Raw genomic sequence first — 7,252 nt, forward strand, 5'->3', positions numbered from 1 at the left:
ATAACCTTCATGGGCAAGCAGTATAGTTGCCACCTGCTGCTCTTCTCCTGTAATAGACTACGATAGAAAAACAGCTAGAGTCTCAGAGAATATCAGAGAAAAGAGACATTTTCAGAACTGTGTATAGTCAAATATCTTTATTTTACTGATACAGAAATTTACATCTGTAAAGCCAATCAATGTGTTCAAGTTCACATGGCAATTTATTTGCAGAGCTAAATTTCTTTATTCTCATTGCTGTGTATTTTTAATTCTATAATGATATAACAATCAAGAAATATATATACACACAAAGTATATATATATATGTGTGTGTGTGAATACATATACACAAAGTATATGTATATATGTGTGTATATATATACACATACAAACACTAGATTTTATGAGAACAACATGTATTTTTATATTTCAGACCATGAAATTTCACAGTCACTCGAGATAGTTTGTTAGGTGAATACCTACACACACACACACACACACACACACATACACAAAACTAACTTTAGCTTTAATAATATAGTACTGATGTTTAACATATTTTTTTCTAATGCAGATGTTCCAAGAGGGCTAAAGAAATCATTTATGTGAAATTTCCTTTTATAAAGTTCATGTTCCTCAAACTGACTAACATGTAATCATTACAAAAAATACTTTAGGAAGAAAGTGAAAATGAGAATTCAAAAACTGAGAAAAAAAGAATAAGGTAGAGGAGAAAGATTCTCAAACAGATCAAATTAATTGCATGTGTATGTGTAATCAAAATAAAATGAATGCCATCTGACTTAACTCATACTAAAATGACTCACGATGAAAACTTCCTTTTAATGGCCTTAGACATTTTCACTATGAAAACCTTTGGTTTAAGATACTGCATCTTATGACTTTCTAAAAAGTAAAATTAAAGGAAGAAGGTAGACGATATCCAATTCTACAGGATATTGCAGAGGATCGGGGAGGGGAGAAAGAGGACCTGGAAACAATTGTTGTGAATTACAGCTAAATCTTTTCATTTAGACAGAGTATTCTGAATATAAATAACACTACATGTAACACCAAGGGAAGTTGTGGAATTGTCTTCCCTTGACAATTTTAAAAAATACTACAGCTTTCTAGGCTAGGGTGGCAAGGATAGAGATGTGGACAAGATAAAAATCCTTAACAATTAACCCAAACATTAAATTGTTCTTTCCAATGTGATGATTCCTTTTTCATACAGATAATCAATTTGTATATTTCATTAACTTGTTTTCAGAATCTCTGTGAGTATCATGAGCATGGTTTTAAAGGCAAGTAATGTTTTCTGTAGCACTATAAAAATAGTTTACAACAACCAAGGTAGACCGGTGCCATTATGAAATAACTTGTACTCTTTTATTATTAAAATTGCATGTGTGCATAAATATATGTATATGTATAATTCACTGGCATAGAATGCTAATAAATGAGAGGGCTTGAAATGGTGAGTGGCTATTCTTTTTGTTTTTAAATTATTGTGGTAACATTGGTTAATAACGTTATTTAAGTTTCAAGTGTGCAATTCTATAATACATCATCTGTGCATTGATCGTGTGCTCATCATCCAAAGTCTAGTCTTCTGTCCCCATATATTTGACATCCTTTCCCCTCTTCTTCCTCCCTCCTCCCTTTTCCTTTGATAACCATTGTACTGTTGTCTGTGTCTATGTGTTTGTTTTGTCTGTTCTTCTGTTGCTTCCTGTTTTATATCCCACTTATGAGTGAAATAATATGGTTCTTGTCCTTTTCCATCTGGCTTATTTCACTTAGCATAATACTCTTAAGATCTATGTTGTTGCAAATGACAATATTTCATTCTTTTTTTGGCTGAGTAGTATTCCCTTGTATATATGTACCACTTCTTCTTTATCCAATTATCAAAAGACATTTCCGTTGTTTCCATGTCTTGGCCACCATGAATAATGCTGCTATGAGCATGAGGTACATATATTTTTATGAATAAGTGTTTCATATTTGGGGGGTAGATACCCAGAGGAGGGATTGCTGAGTCATATGTAATTCTAAATTTTTTTGGAACCTCCATACTGTCTCCCATAGTGGCTATACCAATTTACATTTCCACTGGTAGTGTACGAGGGTACCTTTTCCCCGACATCCTCTCCAACACTTGTTACTTCTCGTCATTGATAATAGCCATTATAACGGGTGACATCTCATTGTGGTTTTGGTTTTCAAAACTAGTGACGTTGAGCAGTTTTTCATATATCTGTTGGCCATTTGTATTTTTTCTTGGGAAATGTGTCTATTCAGATCCTCTGCTCATTTTTTAATTGGATCGTTTTTTGTTGTTATTGTTGTTGAGTTGTATGAATTCTTTATATATTTTGAATATTAGCCCCCCTGATCAGAGGTATCATTTACAAATATCTTCTCCCATTTGATTAGTTGCCTTTTTGGTTTTTTGATGGTTCTTTTTGAGCAGCTCTTCTTTTTGTACACTGAGAACAAGAGAGTAGGAATGTCATTTACAATAAGAATAGTTAGAATTGAGATATTAAGTAGATTATTTTGACTCTTAGGGTTGTTAGACCCTGTGATATATCGCTGTGGGATATTTGGAAGCTTCCTTTGGATATGTTCAATTCTCAAGTAATTTTCTTTTTATGATGTGTATAATCAGATGCTCTTGTAATAGAAAACTGTTTAAATATGATTCTAGGCTCACTTCCAATACCACAATTATTTGGTGAACAAAACTGAAGATAATACATATTTCATTCTTGGTAGATTATACTGTAAAATCGAAGTATTTTTATTTCAGTGGATATTTCTACCAGTTAAGCTAATGTACATTGTTGAGGTCACTTTGTCTAATTCCTACATCTAAACTCTTTTAATGCCTTGTATATGTAGAAAACACATTGCTTTATGCTTCATCATCATATGATAGTGGGAATATATTCTTCTCTAAGCAAATTTAACATAGAAAATCTAACCTCACCTGGGAAACTGTGTATTCTATATGAAATGACTCTTAAATTTTACCATTGAGATAATATAAAGTATCAAAATGTCAAATCAGACTCATGAATCAGGGATTTATTTACTAATTATTCTGAGGACATAAGAGACTAGGATTATATGCCCAAGGAAAAGCACAGAGAGAACTAGGACTTTCTTGTTTTTTTCAATTGCATCAAAAATACTCTGGTACATTACTTACACAAAATATAAATAGTAAGAACTATGAAACATCTCAGTTTTATATTCAAATAGGCACATGACATATTTTCCAGGAATCTATACCCCATATTTATATAAGGAATGGGAAGCAACCAGGTATGTCCTGCTAAAAAATACCCCAGAGATAAGAACTCTGCCACTTGCTAATACCATTAGCTTATTTGCCAGGAAGTCTTCCATTAGCATATTTGTCAGGGTATTAGTCTGCTAGCACTGTTATAACAGCATCATGGACTGGGTGGCTTAAACAAGAGAAATTTATTTTGGCACAGTTCTGGAGGCTGAGGGTCCAAGATCAAAGTGTGAGTAGGCTTGGGTTCTCCCGATGCCTCTCTCTGGCTTGCAGGTGACTACCTTCTGTGTTTTCACATGGCCTTTTCTCTATGCCCACCCCAGCCTCTCTTCTTCTTATAAGGAAAACAGTCATACTGGTTTCCGCGTCTATGCATATAACCTCATTTAACCTTTATTACCTCTTTAAAGGCTTTATCTCCAAACACAGTCATACTGGGAATTAGGACTTCGACATATGAATTTGGGGGGAGATACGATTTAGTCCATAAGAATAAAGCTATGACTATTTCCTAGATGTCAACTTTAGGACATCTTTACCTTGGGACAACTTTACCTTGGGCAGCACAACTGCTTCTTATCCCTCAGCTCCTAAATGCCTCAAAGGCCTATAGAATAGAAGGTCTTCGAAAGAACAACTAGGAAATAAATAATGAAGGAGAGTAAGAGATAAGCTAAATATTTACAAAGCTGTGTTAAAGTAACAAAAAATGCTTACTACAAAGAATTTGGACATGATATAAAATACTTCATCTATAATGCAAACCTGAACGTATGAGTAGTAAAGGTGTAAAACTTATTTTTTGAGAGTTACCAAAGTATCTCTTCTTCCAAAAAATATATATATTCCAACAAATATATTTCAAATAGTAATTCCTCTGTAATAAAAGAATTTGCCATTTTAATCATAGCTTTGAATTAAGCAACTAAATCTTAAACATGTCATAATATAGACTATAACAAAATATGGATTCATACAGTAATCCATTTTACTTTTATACCATGATTAAGTCATTACTTAGACAAGTTATTTCCATAATTAGAACAAATATGTTTTTATTAGCTATTCAAAATCTTAGGTTAGAAAAAGTTATCAAGTAGTTAGCTGCCATTTCTAACTCAGAAATTAGTGTTAGAAAACCAATTCACATACAGATAAATTTTACTAGGTATAGGAAAGCAGATCAGCCATAGATATGGAGTGGAGCATGTAGTGAATGCCCCTAATACACTTTTTTTTTTAACCATCAATAATGTATTAAAAAGGTTGATTTAAGCATCTACAATGGTGGCTTACTTCAACCTTGACTCCTGGCTCAATAGTGATGGAAGTAAACTGCATAATTATCTCAGAAAGACTGTGCAAGTCAATGAGTTGTTTGTGGATCTTCATCTGAAAATGATCCCAAGTCTTAGAATCTTTCCCACAGGAAGTTTTTCTTATAGTGAATCTTAGAGTCTTGGTAGGCATTGGAACTGGTACTTTCACTTTGAGAATCTTTTCCATTGCACCACCGATTAAGTCAGCACACACCTTCTCCAAAGATTATAGGTTGCAACTGGTTAAAGGAATTCATATTCGGAGAATCGCCACCTCTGGTTCCACAGTTGTCTTTCCAATATCTTTAAAAACCATGGCTGTGGCGTGGCTTCCTAACCAACTTGTTCCTTGGACAGAGCGAACAGCGGTGGTGAATCAGGAGCAGGTCAGGCAGAACCCGGCTTTGCTGCAGCTACGACCATGTCTTCCTCAAAAAGCCCTAAAAGAATTCTTAAGAAAGCAAGATTTAGTGGACACTTCCGGTTGTCCAACCCACATATACTTCTCTTTCTTCACATGAGCCAACTATATTCAGATATCCACCCTATTCCCACATAGTCCCTGTGACTTGGGAGAGGCTGACTTAATTTCCTAGATCCAGATTTGAGTCCTAATTACTCTTAAGGCAATCCTGGTAATCCCTTTCCCATTGCTCATGATAATTTCAGAAAATCAGACATGCCAATCAGTACATGGATTTGTCCAGTAGCTAGCTAGGGATAAGTAGATAGCTCAAATGATCTCAATTATATTGAAGGGGAAAGACTTTTATTCGTAAAAGAGTAGCACCCTTGCCTTTTATTCACTGCATTTGAATGAGAAATCTTGTAGTACTCATTACTCCTGGCAGCCATTTTAAATTGGTGAGGGGAAGCACATGCAGGATGAAGCTGATAAGTGGACTGCAGAGTAAAGAGGCAGAAAGACTGCAGTTCCTTGCTAGCATACAGGAACCATGAATCAACTAGAACTCAACTTCTGCCTTTACTTAATATGTAATCTCTTCATCACTGAGATAGTCTTTCTTTCACTTGTAGAAAGAAAAAAAAGAGGAAAAAGAGAGGAAAGCTATAACAAAAGAAGAACCAAGGATATAAATGACCCGATGAGAAAAGCAATATGATTTTTCTTAGGACTATGTCAGAATTTTAATAAATCCCTAAATTCTTGAAAGAATCAGCTTGTTTTATTTTGCAACCAAAATTTTTCAAGTTTGGAGGCTTTCCTATTTTATACCTATTTTAATCTTCCAGGCTTGAAACTTCAAAGTCAGCTTGTACTTTCTGACCTTTCCTCATCACACAACCATTGGAAAATGGTGTGAATTGTGTCACCACAATTCCGTTCATAAAGCATAGTTTTGTTCTAATCTGTTCCATCACCTTATTTCAGATACTTAATCCCTGTCTCTTCTCATGCTAATTCATCTTTTAAAACATCATGGATTACTTGGAACTAATGCTCCATAAATGAAATATAAAATATACTACATAAAAAGATTGGTAAATGGAAAAGAATAGAAAATCCAGAAACAAACACTAAATCTCAAATCAGTGAAAGAAAATGAGTTGCTATTTTGTGGAAAAATAATATGAGTGAACTCATATCTTTTATTGCTTACAATAAAATTATTTTCAGTGTGTTAAAACATTAAATATAGAAAAAAGAAAATCATAAAGCCTCTAGAAGAAAAGATAGAAAATTTCCTTTATAACTTTGAAGTGATTAAGCTCTAATTATGACTAGAACTTTAGAAACCATAAAATCAAAGATGGTTATGTGTAAACACATTAAAAATAAACTTATTTATGAGAAAGCAATACTGTAAATGGTGAAATTGCGATATTAAGAAACGTTTGCTCCTTATATAGTATAATTTCTCTAATAATTGAAGTATTTTTAGAAACATATGAGCAAAAGTTAAAAGCCAATAGAAAAATAGGCAAGCATATAAACAAACAATTCATAGAAAAGTAAAAGCCAGTGACTTTTAAACATATGAAGGATATTTAAATTCACTCATAAAAAACTAATTAAAACTATAATAATATTCTTTCACCTATCAGAATGATATATCAATTGATAACAAACTTCTACAATGTATAGAAAAACATTGCTCCCTTTCATGCAAATCCATGGTTGGAATATAAATTGATACATATCTATCAGTGGCAAATTATTTAAAATGAAAAATACATATGTGTATTTCCAGTTAATTACAACTTAGGTAAGTTATCCTAAATAACTACGTATGAAATGACTTATCTATAAATGCAGTTATTGCAGAAAAATATTAGCTAAATTCTGGAAACAAGATCATCAATACAGTGTTACTTAATAAGTAAATGAGACTTCCCTTTGATGAACTATTCTGTAACTAAAAAAATAATGAGAATTCTCTTGATATATTAACATGGAAAGCCCTTCTAGAACTATTTTAACGAAAAAGCAAGGTACAGAAAGGACATACCATATGCTGTCAAAAAAAAAGAAATTAATTTTATTGTTATATCTTATATGTGCATAGAGCATTTAAGACACCAAGAACAGCATTTAGTCACGATAAGCGATGAAAACTGGGCAGACGAGACAGGATAGAATGGAGAGTTTTTCTGATTTTGAATCATGTAAATATAT

General features: G+C 33.1%; 1 pseudogene; it reads right to left on the reverse strand.

Annotated features, from left to right (window-relative positions):
• Positions 1-4,552: 4,552 nt before the first annotated feature.
• On the reverse strand, positions 4,553-4,930 carry LOC102888478 (annotated as a pseudogene).
• Between the last annotated feature and the right edge of the window lie 2,322 nt (positions 4,931-7,252).

The sequence above is a fragment of the Pteropus alecto genome, unplaced genomic scaffold (assembly GCF_000325575.1).
Source record: "Pteropus alecto unplaced genomic scaffold, ASM32557v1 scaffold171, whole genome shotgun sequence".
In the NCBI taxonomy this organism is placed as follows: Eukaryota; Metazoa; Chordata; class Mammalia; order Chiroptera; family Pteropodidae; genus Pteropus; species Pteropus alecto.